This window comes from Heptranchias perlo, chromosome 24 (assembly GCF_035084215.1).
Source record: "Heptranchias perlo isolate sHepPer1 chromosome 24, sHepPer1.hap1, whole genome shotgun sequence".
NCBI lineage: Eukaryota > Metazoa > Chordata > Chondrichthyes > Hexanchiformes > Hexanchidae > Heptranchias > Heptranchias perlo.
In genome coordinates this window covers 23732406-23752036 of record NC_090348.1, presented here as the reverse complement: position 1 = coordinate 23752036, position 19631 = coordinate 23732406, and the positions used below count along the sequence as shown (strand labels likewise).

Genomic DNA, 19631 nt, shown 5'->3' with positions numbered 1-19631 from the left:
GCTCAAAATCACTGCCGTTTCTTCCCTTCGAATGTGGGCGAGCAGCCAGCAGGCTCCGCCAGTCAATTGCCCAAAACTCACAATCAACCCCAGTGTATTTAATAGCAATCTACTAAAGTAAATGTTACATTGTGGTACAAAAGCAGAAACCGCTCATTTTTAAGGTTAACAGTAATTTGCAGGTTATATTTGTCTGAATTTAAAGGGGTCTTTGCAGTCTGTAGTCCAGGGTAGGATTTACTTTAAAGACTAGCTTCTCTTCAGCCTCCTTCATTATTAAGTTTGGACATAGTGTTTGTGATTCAAATAAAAGCTTATTAAAATGCAACCTTCTATGCAATACACCAGTTAAACTTTGGAAACGTAAATATTTCAATGATTTATATTTCCAAAATCTGTCACCATGTTATTCACAGGAACATGGAACTGGAGTAAGCCATTCAGCCCCTCGAGCCTGTTCCACCATTCAATTAGATCGTGACTGATCTGTATCTTAATTTACCCACCTTGGTTCCAAAACCCTTAATACCATTGCCTAACAAAAACCTATCAATCTCAGTTTTGAAATTTTCAATTGACCTCCCTTTTGGGGGAGAAAGTTCCCAATTTCCACTGCCCTTTGTGTGAAGAAATGCTTCCTGACTGGAGTATAGTTCCGAATGGCCATTATTTGTTGGCAGATTATTTGACCACAAGGGCATCACAGTTCCAAGCCATCTTCATCTTTTACCTTTGTCCACTATACTGGAGTGGAATCATCCCCAGGAGTATCAGAGCAGCAAAGATTTTCTTGTCTTGACCTAATGAGTGTTGCTGGCTACAGACTTTTTCCTTTGTCTTTGTGCCAACCATAAATTATGTCTTTAGATACAACAAACAGACTGCTAAGTATAGTCTCACATTGAAATCTTAGGCTGCCAGAAGGCCTAGAGAAATTCTTACAGTTTCAGCTCATTTACTGTGACACTGAAAATGACACTGCCGTTACAATAATAAAACTACTCAAATTCTAGCATCCACAAGAACAAATTACATGAGCGTAAAACTAAATAAGAAAATTGTGGAGGTTCCAGCAGGGACTGGGTGAGATCACTGGACACCTAACTTCCCAGTCCCCACATGCCCAAATCTCACTGATAAGAGCCAGGCTGCTGACCAGAAAATCTGCCCTATAGCTTTTGTTTTTGGGACAAGTGTAAAATTGATTTGTTCCCAAAACAGTCATTATTTCTTTTCCTCCCCACAAACGTTGAGGTACAAGGAAGTATTCAGAACCTAATTTCTTCATGTGTTAAAAAAGCACACGTGGAAAGATAGGACATTTTCACAGGTGTGCAGTGGAGCTGAGTTTTATGAATACAGGAATGTGCAAAAAAAGAGATACACGTACACATTTATCTTTAGATTCTTTGCTATGGTCCAGTTTAAAATATATCAACCAAATTTTTTTTAAAATGCATTTTGAATTTATTCCAGGTTTCTAAAAATGCTTTTACTGACGCATGTAAAGAAAACCAGAAAAGATCTGCAGTCTGTGTGAAGACGTAACGCTTATGATCTGCTGGTCTTCCTCAGGGTCTGTCCTTGGCCCATTTTTTGTACTATATGTAAATGATTTCCCTGATGTTTGTTGCAAAACTGAAGTCCAAATGTATGCAGATAATACAACTTATTACTGAGGGAACTCTCTGTGTCTCTTGTGTGTCCTCAGTTTGTCTGTGGTTATTCCAGTAACATCTTACCTACAACCTTGAGGAAGTAAACTCCTCTCTATTCATCTGGTAGTTATCTGTTAGTGGTATACTTGTATAAAATTGCCTTGCAGCACTATTTGACAATTCTCTAGATTATTACACAGACGCACACACACAGAAAACCTTGTAAAGCCATTTCGGGAAAGGTGTTTTCATTTTTTAAAGAGCCGCAGAACTGCTATGATGACCTTGGTAAGCTATTTTTAAATTTATTGTTTAAAATGAGTGCATCAACATTTTCAATATTTCATGAAAAATTTAAAAAGTCAAAATATTGGGGCCAGTTAGATATTGAAATTGTAGTATAATCAAAGAATAAAAAATACTCATGACTTTCAGTTCACTTTGACTTTTTTTACATTTATGCCTCACATTTTACTCTTATCATCATCACAACTCTGTTTGATTCGTGTGGAGTGGTTGGCTGTTTGCTTAATAAGGTCTTATGAGCCCTGTGCTGGTTTAAGTGTGATTGTATTTTTCTGTCTCAAGTGTCACATGCTTTTATTCCTGCGGCAACAGGTTTGATTCAAAGAAGATTGATTGTGACTGAATGTTGCTTATTAGTTGCTGTTATTGTTTTCCATTGTCTTAGAGGAGAAGGTTTGATGTAAAAGTGATTCCAGGTCCGATTTACCAGGGTTATTTTGTTATTCTCCCAAAAAATAAAAGCTTAATTAATGGAATCTGGAGGCTGAAACACTGAGCAAAGACAATGCTAGCAGTGATATTTTGATTTCTAGTATTCTAGGAAGCTTGTAGTGAGTTCAGTGTTTGCGTCTGGGCTATGGAAAGGGTGCAATGTTATTTTGCCAGGGATAAGAGGGTACAATTATGAGAGACTTGAAAACCTGAGTTTTGAAGATAGCTTCAGTCTGACAGAAATATATAAAGAACGTTAGTGAAAACAGCCAATACAAAGTAACATGCAGGGAAAGCAAGATGCAATGAATTTGAGTTTAAATCAAAATAATGTAAACTTAGAACATCATAACTTGAACTGGAATAATTAAAGATAATTTTCAGTTGAGGGCAACAGATGATCTAACATGAAATATCTGGAACAAGATGATGATTTGACTAAGCTAGAGATCAATGTAGCAGCATACATACACAGAAATGGGGAATGAAGTGGAAAATAATGCAGGATGACAAAAAAAATAGCACTGGTCAACAAAATAAAGGAATTCTGGATCATTCCAAACATCTTCCAGTCACTTAATTTCTGATCAATGCGATCTTTTTCTTTTTCTGATTTGGCTCTGTGTTTTCTTAGATATAATCAGAGTAATGGAGCAAAAGTCCAGCAGTGAATCTGTATGTATCATACAGGCATCTGTTTTAATAATTAGAGGCCAAAATTCCAATGGCAAGGGAGAGTGGAAACACCAACTGGGGGCAAGAATTTGCGGCCCAACCCACATCCACTGGGTTTCAGCTTTGTTCAAACTCTGGCCCATAACCCCATCATTTGGGATGGTGTCTATGGTGACGCTATTTTCTGGTGGTAAGTATACTGTAACCTACTCGCATTTTTCTCTTGGAATTTCAGGCCCTCAGTGTCACACCTTGTCAAAGTACCAAGTGTAAATGTACACCTCTTTATTGTTTTATTTGTTACAGAGAACTATACAATTTCAAATTACTGGGAAGAAACTTTCTGATCGGTAAAATTCAGGTACCAAGATTTAGCCTGTTTTTAATACATTCCTTTGTGCACCAGTATTAGGTAGGTGCTAAGCCATTTACAAACTATATATTTTTAAATTGATATTTGTTATGTCCTCCATTGAAAACTCCCATCATACACTTGTCAGTGGAATTTCCCATTTTAAATGTGTTCACACCTAACTATTGCATTTGTATATAACCCTTTTTCTGTGATGCCTGTCATGTTTTTAATAGGATTTTCCTATTAACAAGACAGGCTGTGATGCTCATATACTTGAAAAGACCTAATTTGAGTCTGCATGCAGTTTCATGTGGTGGCTACCATGTGATTCTATGGAGAAATTTTTATTTTCTTAGGATGCCCTTAGTCAATGATTTTACTTTTCCCCTTTTCCCCTGTGCAAGGTAAGTATGTAGGCAAGTTAAAATTTTAATTACTATTATAACATTTATAACATTTCCCCTTTTAGCAAGAAAAAAATCTACAGCTGTCATATTTATTTATGTTGTTTGTTATGCGCCACTGGGCTCTCCACTGCCCTTCTAGCTCCCATCGGATGCCCTCCATACGTCCTTAATATTCTCATCAGGTGGCCCAATGTCCTTCAGCTCTGCTCTGCACAATCATCCTTATCGTCATAGATTCATCAGCCACAAACCCCAGCCCAAAATCTGATCCTCCTCTCAGCCTTCCGCTCTGATCTGCCAGCCACTTCTGGGCCATTTCTGCTCCTACATGGCATTCCTTGAGCCCACTCGCTGTTCTGCCTCTCCGCCCTCACCTAAAGCACTTGCTAGTTGCTCCTTACAAACTACAGACTTGGATTTTCTTTTTAATTCAGTGCAAAATTCAGACAGCCACTACTGTGGAGGGCTGTCATAGCCACCTATAGTCTCTAACAGCCTGTATGAATCTAGGTTCTTAACAATAACATTTTCACATATTTTTATCATTCCATCAACAAATTTATGTCTACAAAGGTCCACTATTTAAATAGTATTAAATTCACAATCATACACTAAAATAATCCATTTATCCATTATTTTATATCCACTAATTATTTCTTTAGATATTCCCCAAATTATTTTTTCTTTCCTCCCCTTTCTCCTCTCATCCTCCCTTATCTGTCTGTTCATTGTCCTCTCCTCCTCTTCTCCCTCCTTTGTTCCCTTATCCTCCCCTTCCTGACCTGCTCCCCTCTTCCCATTCCTCCTTTTTAACCCTCACCTTCCTCTATCTCCTCTCCTTCCCTTAACCATTCCTACCTGCATTTCATGTGCAATGCCATCAGAAAAATATAAATAAGTAAATTCATGCCTGCTTAAAATGAGCACACTGAGGTATTTAGTGTGAGTGTGCTGAACATTCATACTTGAACTTTGTAGATCGGAAAATATATTCAAAAGTACTTTAACTCTTGATTTTTTGGAGAAATGTGAAGGTAACAGTCCCATTTTTTAAAGCTATTTTCACCCTCCCCCTTCCAGATAGGCAACATATCATCCAACAAATTGCTCCGACACCTCTGCCAATAAAGGGGGAAGTAATATGCCCCAGGATCACCACTCTGTATTGCAGTGCATTGGTGTTCCAGCACAGCACACACTGTTCTGTTGTGATATGCTTGGTTTTATTTTTCACTAAGTAATCGTGGATATACATAGGAAATGTGGTTTATGAGAAAATAAATATTTATTGCTCACAAACTGTGCTCAAATCCTAGAGCGTAGGTGATTATATTGATATTCTTTTCTGGAGATTACTGTTTTGTTTACAGAAATAGCAATTTAGCACTAAAGTTCTGTATTGCTTCACTCTCCATTGAAACATCAAAAGCATGGTCAGATCCCCATTGTTGGTCGAATCGTCATTTAAATCATTTTCAGCTGCTCAGTTAAAACCCTTCTTTGTTTGTATGCCAAATACTCAATATATTAATGCATTTGCTTCAATTCAATGTGATTATACTATGAAAACACCATTTCATTGTTTGTGTGGGATCTCATTATGTTGAAAATGACATATGCTCGGGTACAGTAGCATAGTGGTAGAAACATAGAAACAGAAAATAGGAGCAAGAGTAGGCCATTCGGGCCTGCTCCGCCATTCAAAATAATCATGGCTGATCATCTAACTCAGTACCCTGTTCCACTTTTTCCCCATATCCCTTAATCCCTTTAGCATTAAGAAATATATCTATCTCCTTCTTGAATACATCTAATGACTTGGCCTCCACTGCCTTCTGTGGTAGAGAATTCCACAGGTCCACCACCCTCTGAGTGAAGAAATTTCTCCTCATCTCTGTTCTAAATGGCATACCCTGTATCCTGAGACTGTGACCCCTGGTTCTGGACTCCCCAGCATCGGGAACATCCTCCCTGCATCTAGTCTGTCTAATCCTGTTAGAATTTTATATGTTTCAATGAGATCACCTCTCATTCTTCTAAACTCAACTGAATATAGTCCTAGTCAACCCAATCTCTCCTCATACACCAGTCCTGCCATCCCAGGAATCAGTCTGGTAAACCTTTGTTGCACTCCCTCCATGGCAAGGACATCCTTCCTCAGATAAGGAGACCAAAACTGCACACAATATTCCAGATGCTGTCTCACCAAGGCCCTGTATAACTGCAGTAAGACATCCCTGCTCCTGTACTCAAATCCTCTTGCAATGAAGGCCAACATACCATTCGTCTTCCTAACCTATTGCTGCACCTGAAGGCTTGGTTTCAGCGACTGGTGTACAAGGACACCCAGGCCTCGTTGCACCTCCCTTTTTCCCAATCTATCACCATTCAGAAAATAATCTGCCTTTCTGTTTTTACAACCAAAGTGGATAACCTCACATTTATCCACGTTATACTGCATCTGCCAAGTTCTTGCCCACTCACCCAACTTGTCTAAATCACATTGGAGCCTCTTTGCATCCTCCTCACAGCTCACATTCCACCCCAGCTTTGTGTCGTCTACAAACTTGGAAATGTTACATTTAGTTCCCTTATCCAAATCATTGATATATATTGTGAATAGCTGGGGCCCAAGCACTGATCCCTGCGGTACCCCACTAGTCACTGCCTGCCACCCGGAAAAAGACCCATTTATTCCTACTCTCTGTTTCCTGCCTGTCAACCAATTCTCAATCCATGCTAGTATATTCCCCCCAATCCCATGTGCTTTAATTTTGCACACTAACCTCTTGTGTGGGACCTTATCAAAAGCCTTCTGAAAATCCAAATACACCACATCCACTGGTTCTCCCCTATCTATTCTACGAGTTACATCCTCAAAAAACTCCAGTAGATTTGTTAAAGCATGATTTCCCTTTCATAAACCCATGCTGACTTTGTCCAATCCCCTCCAAGTGTTCTGTTATCACATCTTTTATAATAGACTCTAGCATTTTCCCCAGTATTGATGTTAGGCGAACTGGTCTGTAATTCCCTGTTTTTTCTCTCCCTCCTTTTTTAAATAGTGGGGTTACATTTGCCACCCTCCAATCTGTAGGAGCTGTTCCAGAGTCTATAGAATTTTGGAAGATGATCACCAATGCATCCACTATTTCCAGGGCCACTTCCTTTAGTACTCTGGGATGTAGATTATCAGGCACTCGGGATTTGTCAGCCTTTAGCTCCATTAATTTCCCTAGCACTATTCTTTTACTAATACTGGTTTCCTTCAGTTCCTCCCTCTCACTAGACCCTTGGTTCCCTAACATTACCGGGAGGTTATTTGTGTCCTCCTTTATGGAGACAGAAGCAAAGTATGTGTTTCATTGTTCTGCCATTTCTTTGTTCCCCATTATAATTTTCCCCATTTCTGACTGTAAGGGACCTAGATTTGTCTTCACTAATCTTTTTCTCTTGACATATTTATAGAAGCATTAACAGTCAGTTTTTATGTTCCCTGCTAGTTTACTCTTAGGTTTTTTTTTTCCCCTCTTAATCAATCTCTTTGTTCTCCTTTGCTGAATTCTGAACCGTTCCCAATCCTCAGGCTTGCCGGTTTTTCTGGCAATTTTATATGTCTCCTCTTTGGATCTAATACTATCCCTAATTTCTTTTGTAAGCCACGGTTGAGCCACCTTTCCTGTTTTATTTTTGTGCCAGACAGGAATGAATAATTGTTGTAATTCTTGCACACGTATTTTAAATATTAGCCATTGCCTATCCACATTCATCCCTTTTAGTAAAGTTCCCCAATCTATCATAGCCAACTCGCACCTCATACTTTTGTAATTTCCTTTATTTAGATTCAATTATGTTACTGGACTAATAATCCAGAGGCCTGGACGAATAATCCAGAGTCTTGAGTTCAAATCCCGCCATGGCAACTGGGGAATTTAAATACGATTAATTAAATAAAAATCTGGGGTAAAAAAAAGCTAGTATCAATAATGATGGCCATGAAACCACCGGACTGTCGTAAAAACCCATCTGGTTCGTTAATGACCTTAATGGAAGGAAACCTGCCATCCTTACCCAGTCTGGCCTACATGTGACTCCAGACCCACAGCAATATGGTTGATTCTTAATCGCCCTCTGAAATGGCCTAGCAGTCCACTCAGTTGTAAAATCTCGCTACGAAAAGTCATAATAAGAATAAAACCGGACGGACCACCTGGTATCGGACCACTAGGCACCGGACACGACAAAGGCAAACCAAGCCCAGTCGACCCTGCAAAGTCCTCCTCACCACCATCTGGGGACTTGTGCCAAAATTGGGAGAGCTGTCCCACAGACTAGTCAAGCAACAGCCTGACATAGCCATACTCACAGAATCATACCTTTCAGCCAACGTCTCAGACTCTTCCATCACCATCCCTGGTTATGTCCTGTCCAACCGGCAGGACTGACCCACCATAGTTGGTGGTACAGTGATATACAGTCAGGAGGGAGTGGCCCTGGGAGCCCTCAACATTGATTCCGGACCCCATGAAATCTCATGGCATCAGGTCAAACATGGGCAAGGAAACCTCCTGCTGATTACCACCTACCGTCCTCCCTCAGCTGATGAATCAGTCCTCCTCCATGTTGAGCACCACTTGGAGGAAGCACTGAGGGTAGCAAGGGCACAGAATGTACTCTGGGTGGGGGACTACAATGTCCATCACCAAGAATGGCTCGGTAGCACCACGACTGACCGAACAGGCCGAGTCCTGAAGGACATAGCTGCCAGACTGGGCCTGCGGCAGGTGGTGAACACGAGGGAAAAATCCTACTTGACCTCGTCCTCACCAATCTACCTGCCGCAGATGCATCTGTCCATGACAGTATTGGTAGGAGTGACCACTGCACAGTCCTCGTGGAGATGAAATCCCGTCTTCGCACTGAGGACACCATCCAACGTGTTGTGTGGCACTATCACCGTGCTAAATGGGACAGATTCAGAACAGATCTAGAAGCTCAAAACTGGACATCCATGAGGTGCTGTGGGCCATCAGCAGCAGAGATTTGTATTCCAGCACAATCTGTAACCTCATGGCCCAGCATATTCCTCACTCTACCATTACCAACAAGCCAGGGGATCAACCCTGGTTGAATGAGGAGTGTAGAAGAGCATGCCAGGAGCAACACAATGCGTACCTAAAAATGAGGTGCCAACCTAGTGAAGCTACAACACAGGACTACATGCATGCTAAACAGTGGAAGCAACATGCTATAGCCAGAGCTAAGCGATTCCACAACCAACGGATCAGATCAAAGCTCTGCAGTCCTGCCACATCCAGTCATGAATGGTGGTGGACAGTTAAACAACTATCGGGAGGAGGAGGCTCTGTAAACATCCCCATCCACAATGATGACGGAGTCCAGCACGTGAGTGCAAAAGACAAGGCTGAAGCGTTTGCAACCATCTTCAGCCAGAAGTGCCGAGTGGATGATCGATTTCAGCCTCCTCCCGATATCCCCACCATCACAGAAGCCAGTCTTCAGCCAATTCGATTCGCCTCATGTGATGTCAAGAAACGGCTGAGTGCACTGGATACAACAAAGGCTATGGGCCCCGACAACATCCCGGCTGTAGTGCTGAAGACTTGTGCTCCAGAACTAGCCGCAGCTTTAGCCAAACTGTTTCTGTACAGCTACAACACTGGCATCTACCTGACAATGTGGAAAATTACCCAGGTATGTCCTGTCCACAAAAAAAAGCAGGACAAATCCAATCCGGTCAATTACCGCCCCATCAGTCTACTCTCGATCATCAGCAAAGTGATGGAAGGTGTCGTCGACAGTGCTATCAAGCGGCACTTACTCACCAATAACCTGCTCACCGATGCTCAGTTTGGGTTCCGCCGGGACCACTCTGCTCCAGACCTCATTACAGCCTTGGTCCAAATATGGACAAAAGAGCTGAATTCCAGAGGTGAGGTGAGAGTGACTGCCCTTAACATCAAGGCAGCATTTGACCGAATATGGCACCAAGGAGCCCTGATAAAATTGAAGTCAATGGGAATCAGGGGGAAAACTCTCCAGTGGCTGGAGTCATACCTAGCACAAAGGAAGATAGTAGTGGTTGTTGGAGGCCAATCATCTCAGCCTCAGGACATTGCTGCAGGAGTTCCTCAGGGCAGTGTCCTAGGCCCAACCATCTTAAGCTGCTTCATCAATGACCTTCCCTCCATCATAAGGTCAGAAATGGGGATGTTTGCTGATGATTGCACAGTGTTCAGTTCCATTCGTCACCCCTCAGAAAATGAAGCAGTCGTGCCCACATGCAGCAAGACCTGGACAACATCCAGGCTTGGGCTGATAAGTGACAACTAACATTCGCGTCAGACAAGTCCCAGGCAATGACCATCTCCAACAAGAGAGATTCTAACCACCTCCCCTTTATATTCAATTGTAAACAATTTTACAACACCAAGTTATAGTCCAACAATTTTTATTTGAAATCTACAAGCTTTCGGAGGCTTCCTCCTTCCTCAGGTAAATAACATTCACCTGACGAAGGAGGAAGCCTCCAAAAGCTTGTAGATTTCAAATAAAAATTGTTGGACTATAACTTGGTGTTGTAAAATTGTTTACAATTGTCAACCCCAGTCCATCACCGGCATCTCCACATCATTGATATTCAATAGCATTACCATCGCCAAATCCCCCACCATCAACATCCTGGGGGTCACCATTGACCAGAAACTTAACTGGACCAGCCACATAAATACTGTGGCTACAAGGGCAGGTCAGAGGCTGGGTATTTTGCGGTGAGTGGCTCACCTCCTGACTCCCTAAAGTCTTTCCACCATCTACAAATCACAAGTCAGGTGTGTGATGGAACACTCTCCACTTGCCTGGATGAGTGCAGCTCCAACAATACTCAAGAAGCTCGACATCATCCAGGACTATGCAGCCCGCTTGATTGGCACCCCATCCACCACCATAAACATTCACTCCCTCCACCAGCGGTGCACAGTGGCTGCAGTGTGTACCATCTACAGGATGCACTGCAGCAACTCGCCAAGGCTTCTTCGACAGCACCCCCCAAACCCGCGACCTCTACCACTTCGAAGGACAACGGCAGCAGGCACATGGGAACAACACCACCTGCACGTTCCCCTCCAAGTCACACACCATCCCGACTTGGAAATATATCGCCTTTTCTTCATCGTCGCTGGGTCAAAATCCTGGAACTTCCTACCTAACAGCACTGTGGGAGAACCTTCACCACACGGACTGCAGCGGTTCAAGATGGCCGCTCACCACCACCTTCTCAAGGGCAATTAGGGATGGGCAATAAATGCTGGCCTCGCCAGCGATGCCCACATCCCATGAACGAATAAAAAAATATGACCATTCCAGTTCTTCTTGTTCCCTTACGTGTCAGCTGTGGCTCACTGGTAGCTCTCTTACCAGAGTCAGAAGGTTGTGGGTTCGAGTACCACTCCGGAGACTTGAGCACAAAACTAAGGCTGACACTTCAGTGCAGTACAGAGGAAGTGCTGCATCGTTGGAGATGCTGTCTTTTGGTTAAGACGTAGAACTGAGGCCCCTTCTGCTCTCTCGGGTGGACGTAAAAGTTCCCACGGCACTATTCGAAGAAGAGCAGGGGAGCTCTCCCCGGTGTCCTTGCCAATATTTATCCCTCAACCAACATCAATAAAACAGATTACCTGGTCATTATCTCATTGCTGTTTGTGGGACCTTGCTGAGTGCAAATTGTCTGCCGCGTTTCCTACATTACAACAGTGACTGCACTTCAAAAAGCACTTCGTTGGCTGTAAAGTGTTATGGGACGTCCTGATGTCATGAAAGGCGCTATATAAATGTAAATCTTTCTTTTCTTTTAGTGATACAAACAGTGCATTTAAAAAAAAAATTACCCTATTTACTCAAATATACTCATTCAGTGCTGTATCTTACAGCAAGATAAGAATAGAAATACTTGATTTATATTATTAATTTAAATAACATAACTTTTCATTTGTCTCTCACAAGAGGAGAGTTCCCACTTACAGTATACAGAGATGTCAATTCAGTGATCAGGACTTGTGACTTTTAGCATAAACTGACATGTGAAACCAATTTCCTCCGTTACCTGGATGAACTGCTGCCTTCATTTCACGAAGCTCTGTGCACTCAAAATAAAAATAGAAAATGCTGGAAATATACAGATCTGTTACCATCCACAAAAACTAAAGATGAGTTAATGTTTTGAGGAGAAATCCACTATGACAGGCTTTCTAATTTTCTGTAAACTCAAAGAAAATCCATTAAATGTCCTGCTATGCAAATGTTGTTGCTACTAGAGCTTTAAACTGTGTGGCATTGTAACTTGTATTTTCAATGAAGCGTACATATATTCAAGTAAACTGCAATCCCTGACCTCATCACTTACAGGTTTGGGGGTTTGCAAGATTCCTATGACTGCTTAATTTTATTTTGTTATAAATGACATTGACATTTCGTCATTTCAGTTACACAAGCTTGTTTTGAACAAGATGATTCTGGGGCAGGGCTGAACTTTTCTCCATGACACAGAAGATGCAAACTTGTCTACATGAATCAGCTTCTAAAACATTCTGATTCTTTTCTGAACCCCAGCTGACAACATTCATTGCCCACAGAGCTACATAGCATGAAGTGTCTGTTCGGGTTTACCCTGATGTCAGTAAGCAACATTACTAATGTGTACGCTACTTAACGATGTTATTTTCTTATTCTAACCTGTACATTTGTGTTTCTATAATTACTCCCTAAGCCCTTTGATTTCGCCGTATTCTTTGTGTACACTTTATAACTTTCTTCATTGTCCCCTGAGCAACATTCCTTTTCTTTCAATGCATACTCTGATTTTCCCTCCATCCATTCTCCTCTACCTCCGTCTTTTCTTGTTTGAAATGAGCGAGTTTTCACAAGTCTCCTAAGCTGCTCTTTAATTTGCTGCGTTAATTCCTGTTCCTGCCTTTATTGCTTCCCAATTTATACTTTGTATTCTGACTGGAACCTGGGATTTCAATTGTAAAAGCAACCTGAGGCCCTATATTCTGATTGGTGGGCAGAAGACCTGATTTTCTAAAAAAATTGAGCCTGAATCTCTATCAGCATTACTTTCTCTCGGGCTATTTACTGCTGATGGGAACTGAACAGTTATCTCTGTGGCTATACTTCCTGTCGGTGGTGAAGGTGACCACACATATCTGTCTAGACTGGAAAGCTTGGGGCCGATTTTCGGATGGCCGAGCGGGTGCGTTTGGGGGGGTGGGGGGAGGGCTCCTAAAAGGGTGGAATCCCGGAGCAGGTTCGGAGCTGGCTTCAACCTGCTGACTTCCGGGTTCCCCAGTGATGCATTCGGGTGCGCGATGACAGTTTGGAGGACATGTGTGAAGCCTTGTAAGGCCAGTGCCAGAGTATCTGCCTCCCTGTTTAAGGCGGCAGAATGTCGGTCACCCTGAGTCCGAAGGGCCGTTGTCAGGGCCTCAATGGACTCATTGGTGAGCCGTGCTTGAAGCTCGATGGAGGCCAGTCTTTCCTCCATCGCAGACATTCCCGCACTTACCCACAACACTATTTCAGAGATGCCCTCATGTCCCTGTGACAGTATCCCAGAGATTCCCTCCTGTACCTGTGCCACCATTCCATTCATGCAGGAGTTGGACTCCTCCATCCTCTGCGCGATTGTGGAGAGTGCGCGTGGCACTTGTTCCAGCACCTCACAAGTGTGCTGCTGCCCCTCGAACATTCTCCTTTTCATGGATGGCCCCCAGGGTTCAGCATCTGTGTCCAGCTGAGCAGAGCCTGGAGAAGAATGCTCCCACCGACGCGGACTCTCCACAGCTGCCCCTGCCACCAGTGTCTGCTCCTGCTCACGTGCGCCTTGTAAGGCCAGTGCCAGAGTATCTGCCTTCCTGTTTAAGGCGGCAGAATGTCGGTCACCCTGACTCACCATGTGCGACCCCAACTAACTGAGGACGGGGACCCACCGAGGTGTGTGTATCTGCGCTGGTGGATGGCTTGCTCAGATGTGACGGTGCCCTCGCAGAGGCTGGCAGGTCCTCTGAGGAATCGCCTTCCGCCGTCACAGCAGAGGCTGTAGGCCCTGTAAGAGAACAAAAGTCAATATTAAGCATGATGACAGATGTTGAGGTGCTGAAGATGGCAAGGCATGTTAACAGCATTTGCTTTTGTGAGTGCTGAATGTTAAAGTTCTGTCACCAGCCGTTTGTCGGGTGGCAGTCTCGGCGTCCCCCACGGACAGGCACTCGAGGGTGCGGCTTAGTTCAAGAGCCTCCTACTCTGCAACTGTGAGGATGACCAGATGTTGCAGCCCCCCTCCGGTCTTCGCTCTCTCCCGTGCATTCTGGGCTCTCTTCTCCTATAAGGGGAGAAAGTAGAGAGGTGTGAGTGAGGGATGGTGACGTGGCCAGCTGCTGAATGCATTGGTTTGAGTGAGGCTGACTGTGAAAGAGATGCATCAGAGGGTGAGTATGAGACAGAGCCATGATATTGTATGATGATTGGGTTGGGTGGCAGTGGTGGGATGAGTACTGGGAGGTGAGTAAGTGCAGGTAAGTTGAGGATGAGATTTGAGTGGGTGTGAGGAGTGATGTGATAGAGTAGTGTTGGCAGTGCAGAAGGAGTTGTGGGGTGGGGGCGGTGATGTGGAAGATGGAGTCTAGGAGAATGAGTAAGTGTACTCGCTTTGGCTAACATAGTTAGGTCATTGAAGCGCTTCCTTCACTATATCCATGTGCGGGAGACGTTGCTGCTGCTGGTGACCTCCTTTGCCACCTCGAGCCAGGACTTCTTGGTGGCAGAGGCAGGCCACTTCCTCCCATCTGCCGGGTAGAAAATATCTCTCCTTCTCCTCACCCCATCCAGTAGGACCTCGAGTGAGGCATCAGTAAATCTGGGAGCAGCCTTTCCCCTGGGCTGCTCCATGTATAATTTTGGTTCTTTGCTCCAGGAGCCGCATTGGAGGACTGCCCCTTTAAATAGGGCTCCTCCAACTGACAGCCTGTGATGCGGGTGCGCAGTCCGCCCGCTGCACAGGTTGACGACAGGAAACCCAGAAGGCACGGTAAGTGGCTTCAATTTACCCGCGATTGCGTGGGGAACGGACGGATTTCACTGGGCGGGTTACCCACGCGCCAAGTCGACCCCCCTCCCCCCGCTGCCATCCCGCCTCCCTGGTAATATCGGGGCTCTTAAGTTTGAATAGTGTTTTTATAAAGCTTTAAACATGTAAAATGGTGTGTGTGTGTATATACAATATAATGAGCCAGATTTTGCTGTCAAAATAACAGTGAGGCTAATGGTGCTCGCCATTATTTATGAGTAAATGGTACCGCAACTTCAGGTGAGGGGCAGATTTGCGGTTAAATGCCAATATCCAAAAGTTGTGGTCCGAAATGCGTCGCTCCACCGTTAGCTTCACGAAAATGGCATTTCGCTATCTGCCTCGCCATTGACATGCATTGAATGTCCTGAAGTTGCTGTATTTGCATGGTAGATATGAACTAAACTCGCCACAGAAGGTTAAGACTTGTCGGGGTCTAATTGGGCTGCTTAGCGCCCGTTCTGTACGGGCTACACGGACTCCTAAGGACCCAAAATGGCATCTGGAATGCGCATGCAGACTTCTAGTGTGACATTTGCTGGTAATGGCGTTCACGCAGATAATGAACTCTGGCACCATGTAAAGTAGGGAGAATATGCGGTAGATCAGTGTGTAACGCTGATTTAAAGGGACAGATGTGATTTTGGAACTCAATGCTCCAGCCAACGCATTGTCTTAAACTCGCACAGCTGAACAGTTGTTAAACAGCATAGAGGACCTCCCATCAATGCGATTTAAAGGGATCATGCAGGAGTTACATGTTTGTTGCTGAATTATTGCTTCTGGCTGCTAATGCATTTATACCTGTTTTTGGAGGTCTCCTATACTTCAATATAGGACTAGGGGACATAGCCTAAAAATTAGAGGCAGGACTTGCAGAAGTGAAGTTAGGAAACGCTTCTACATGCAAAGGATGGAAGAAGTTGGAACGCTCTTCTGCAAACGGCTATTGATGCTGGCACAATTGTTAGTTTTAAATCTTAGATTGCTAGATTTTTGTTAACCAAAGGTATTAAGGGATATGGGGCTAAGGCGGGTATATGGAGTGAGGTCACAGATCAACCATGATCTCAGTGAATGGTGGAACAGGCTCGAGGGGCTAAATGGCCTACTCCTGTTCCTATTTTCCGATGTTCCTACAATAAAATTTCAATTCTCTACATGGAGTGGGCAACTAGCTGACAGGCAACAGCAAGGACACTGGTGGAGTGGCAGGGGTGGGACAGGAATGCTGTCATCCTAAGAGAGGACAGCACGTTCAAGTTCCATGGAGCCACTGCCACTTGCTGCCTCCTGTTATGCGCCACTTTCTCCTGCAAAAATGCGGGACGAATGTTGGTGAATGTCCTAAAAGATGTTTGGGTGATGTGACTGTCATGGTTGAATAGCTGACAGTGTGTGCAACCTGTGAGTTGTGGGTGTGCCGTTTGCAACATTGGTAATGTGTGAGGGTGAGAGGAAGCATCTGATTGGAAGGAATACTGATTGAAAGAGTTTGTCGGTATGTGGATGATGGGGGGTGTAGTACGTGGAGCAGTAGATGCGGCAAGTGGTACAGTTGGTAGGAGACGCCACTTGACAGTTGACCTCACTCCCCTTGACCATTCGTGTCAAAGCATTGAACTTCTTCCTGCACTGCATTCATGTTCGTGGTGCTATGCTCCTGGCATTGACTTCATCCCCAATTGCCTCCCACTGCCTTGGGAGCAGATGTCTGGAGGGCCTCTTGCACCCCCCCCATCATGGATATAGGATGCCCATCCTTCTGTCTACCTCTTGTACCAAGGCCTCTAGTGCATCATCAGAGAACCTTTGTGCACACTCTCTCGCAAGCCCGGTACAAACTCAGATTGGCACATTGGTCAGATCTGGCGTGCAGGATGTGGGATTTAGTAGTGTGCAACCTTTATTCAATGTTTTAAAATAACTCAACAGTTTGTAAACATTGGGAGGGGACCTGCATCTATGTTTCATGTGTGCGATGACTGATCTCTGTTCAGACTCCATGTTGCTCATTAAAGAATCCAGAGTCCCACCATCACCATGCTGCACTATACTGCAACACAGATTCACTTCCCAATTGATTTCCTCCACTTCCTGCAGCCACAATGCACCATCGCTTTAAGAGGTACAGGCTGCCTTTCAGTGGTGCGAGCCACTCGCAATATCTGGGCCCCCTACTGGTGCATGCAGTCACTCAACAGCGTAGATAGGGCTGGCTGCACGCAGCAATAAGATAATGTTACATGCTGCTTGTGTCTCAATGACGGGTGCGGGTGAATCGCACCAGTTTCGGGGATTATCCAACATAACTGCCACCATTTCAAGTGTAAGCACCCTTTTAATGATGTGATAATTGTTAATTACTGTCAGTCAACCTCTCTGGCACTGACAATTAACTATTACAAGTGTGGAGACTCATTCTTTCAGGTATTAATTGTTGTTGGAAATTTTTAAAATGTCAAATTTAAAATTTAATTTTTTTTTACTTTTCCTTTCTGTCTCTTTTTTTGTCTCTCTCTTAATCCAATCTTTTTGCCCCTCTCTTTAGTTCTCTTTCTGTACCTGATTTGACATTGAATTCACCCACTCTAATTTACATTTCCTTCTCAGTCCTTCTGCTGTTTATTTCTCAATCCTTCAATCTGTTTGGTTAAGGAGATACAGGTCCCAGTTCCCTGTTTCCCTCACTGCACCATTAGCAGCTCACACTTTCAGCAACTTCGTGAGCAAAAATGTTTTGAGCTGAAGGGCGTAGGGGCAAGTCCAACCAACAGCAGACGCCGTTAGATGCCCTGCTAGAGCAAAATCTGGCCCAAAAATATAAAGGTGAGGCTATTCATTCAGAGCTACAATGTTGGTACAAAACTTGTTCATTAACCATATAGATCACTGGTTGTTCATACACAAAAAAAGCAAAACTGATAGACATATTTAGCAAATTCAGCCCAAATCTGGTATTGGTGGCTGGGCTATGTAACCAGGCCTCTCTTTGAGGTACTTAGACCTACATCTGGATGTTAACTGTCCTAAAATCTAATTATATGATTATTTCACACTTTACATTTTAACTTAGAATGCTAACGTACATATGAAAGAAATTGCTAGTAGACTATTTGTACATTATATATTATGGTGAGCCAGGTACTACTTTCCTCCCACTAAGTCATTGTACAGTAGTTATGTGCCCTGCACTTTGCTTCCATGTGTTCCTTTAATTCTGCCCTGTCGGCACAAAGTTATGGCAGTTATGAATCTTGCAGTTATGGCGTCTTAAACTTCTTGCAAACCACAGTTGCCTTCTCTTTGTTTAGTTATCCAATGACTTTGCAACAAACCTGAGCATTGATTTACCATGCTGACAGTTAGAATTAAGATTTTGGATTTTAATTTCATAGAATCATAGAATTGTACAACAGAAGGAGGCCGTTCGGCCCATTGTGCCTCTGCCGGCTCTTTGCAAGAGCTACCCAATTAGTCCCACTCTCCCGATCTTTCCCCATAGCCTTGCAAGTTTCTCCTTTTCAAGTTTATATCCAATTCCCTTTGGAAAGTTATAATTGATTCTGCTTCCACCACCTTTTCAGGCACAGCATTCCAGATCATGACAACTAGCTACGTAAAAAAAATTCCACTCATCTCCCCTCTAGTTATTTTGCCAATTATCTTAAATCTGTTTCCTCTGGTTACTGACCCTCCTGCCAGTGGGAACAGTTTCTCCTTATTACTATATCAAAACCCTTCATAATTTTAAACACCTCTATTAAATCTCCCCTTAACCACCTCTGCTTTAATGAGAACAATTCCAGCTTCTACATAACTGAAGTCCCTCAGCCCTGGTATCTTTCTAGTAAATCTCATAGGCTCCCTTTCCAAGGCCTTGACATCCTTCCTAACGTGTCGTGCTCATAATTGGACACAATACTCTAGCTGAGGCCTATCCAGTGCTTTATAAAGGTTTAGCACAACTTCCTTGCTTTTGTACGCTAAGCCTCTATTTATATAGCCAAGGATCCCATATATCTTTTTAACAGATTGATCAACTTGTCCTGCCACCTTCAAGGATTTGTGTATGTGCACCCCCAGGTCTCTCCGTTCCGGCACCCTCTTTAAAAATGTACCATTCAGTTCGTAGTGCCTCTCCTCATTCTTCCACCCAAAATGCATCACTTCACACTTAGAATCATAGAAAGGTTAGAGCACGGAAGGAGGCCATTCAGCCCATCGAATCTGCACCCGCTCTATGCAATAGCAATCTGGCTAATCCCACTCCACCGTCCTATCCCCGTACTCCTGCAAAATTTTTCCTTTCAAGTACTTATCCAGTTCCCTTTTGAAGGCCATGATTGAATCGACCTCCACCACCCCCTCGGGCAGTGCATTCCAGATCCTAAACACTCACCGTGTAAAAAATGTTTTTCCTCATGTCACCTTAAATCTATGTCCTCTGATTCTTGACCCTTCCGCCAATAGGAACAGTTTCTCTCTATCTACTCTGTCTAGACCCTTCTTGATTTTGAATACCTCTATCAAATCTCCTCACAACCGTCTCTGTTCCAAGGAGAACAACCCCAGCTTCTCCAGTCTATCCACATTACTAAAGTCCCTCATCGCTGGAATCATTCTAGTAAATCTCTTCTGCACCCTCTCTAAGG

At 43.6% G+C, this 19631-nt stretch overlaps 1 long non-coding RNA gene across 2 annotated transcripts in view; it reads left to right on the top strand.

Moving 5' to 3' along the window:
• The first annotated feature begins 1834 nt into the window (after nt 1-1834).
• Nucleotides 1835-19631, top strand: part of LOC137341852 (uncharacterized) — a 116030-nt gene continuing 98233 nt past the window's right edge. Inside the window, exons 1-2 of one of the 2 annotated variants that reach the window (XR_010967137.1) lie at nt 1835-1946; nt 3378-3432. This is a non-coding gene — a long non-coding RNA (uncharacterized lncRNA). The remainder of the gene's footprint in view (nt 1947-3377; nt 3433-19631) is intronic. The other variant, XR_010967138.1, reaches the window with a different exon arrangement.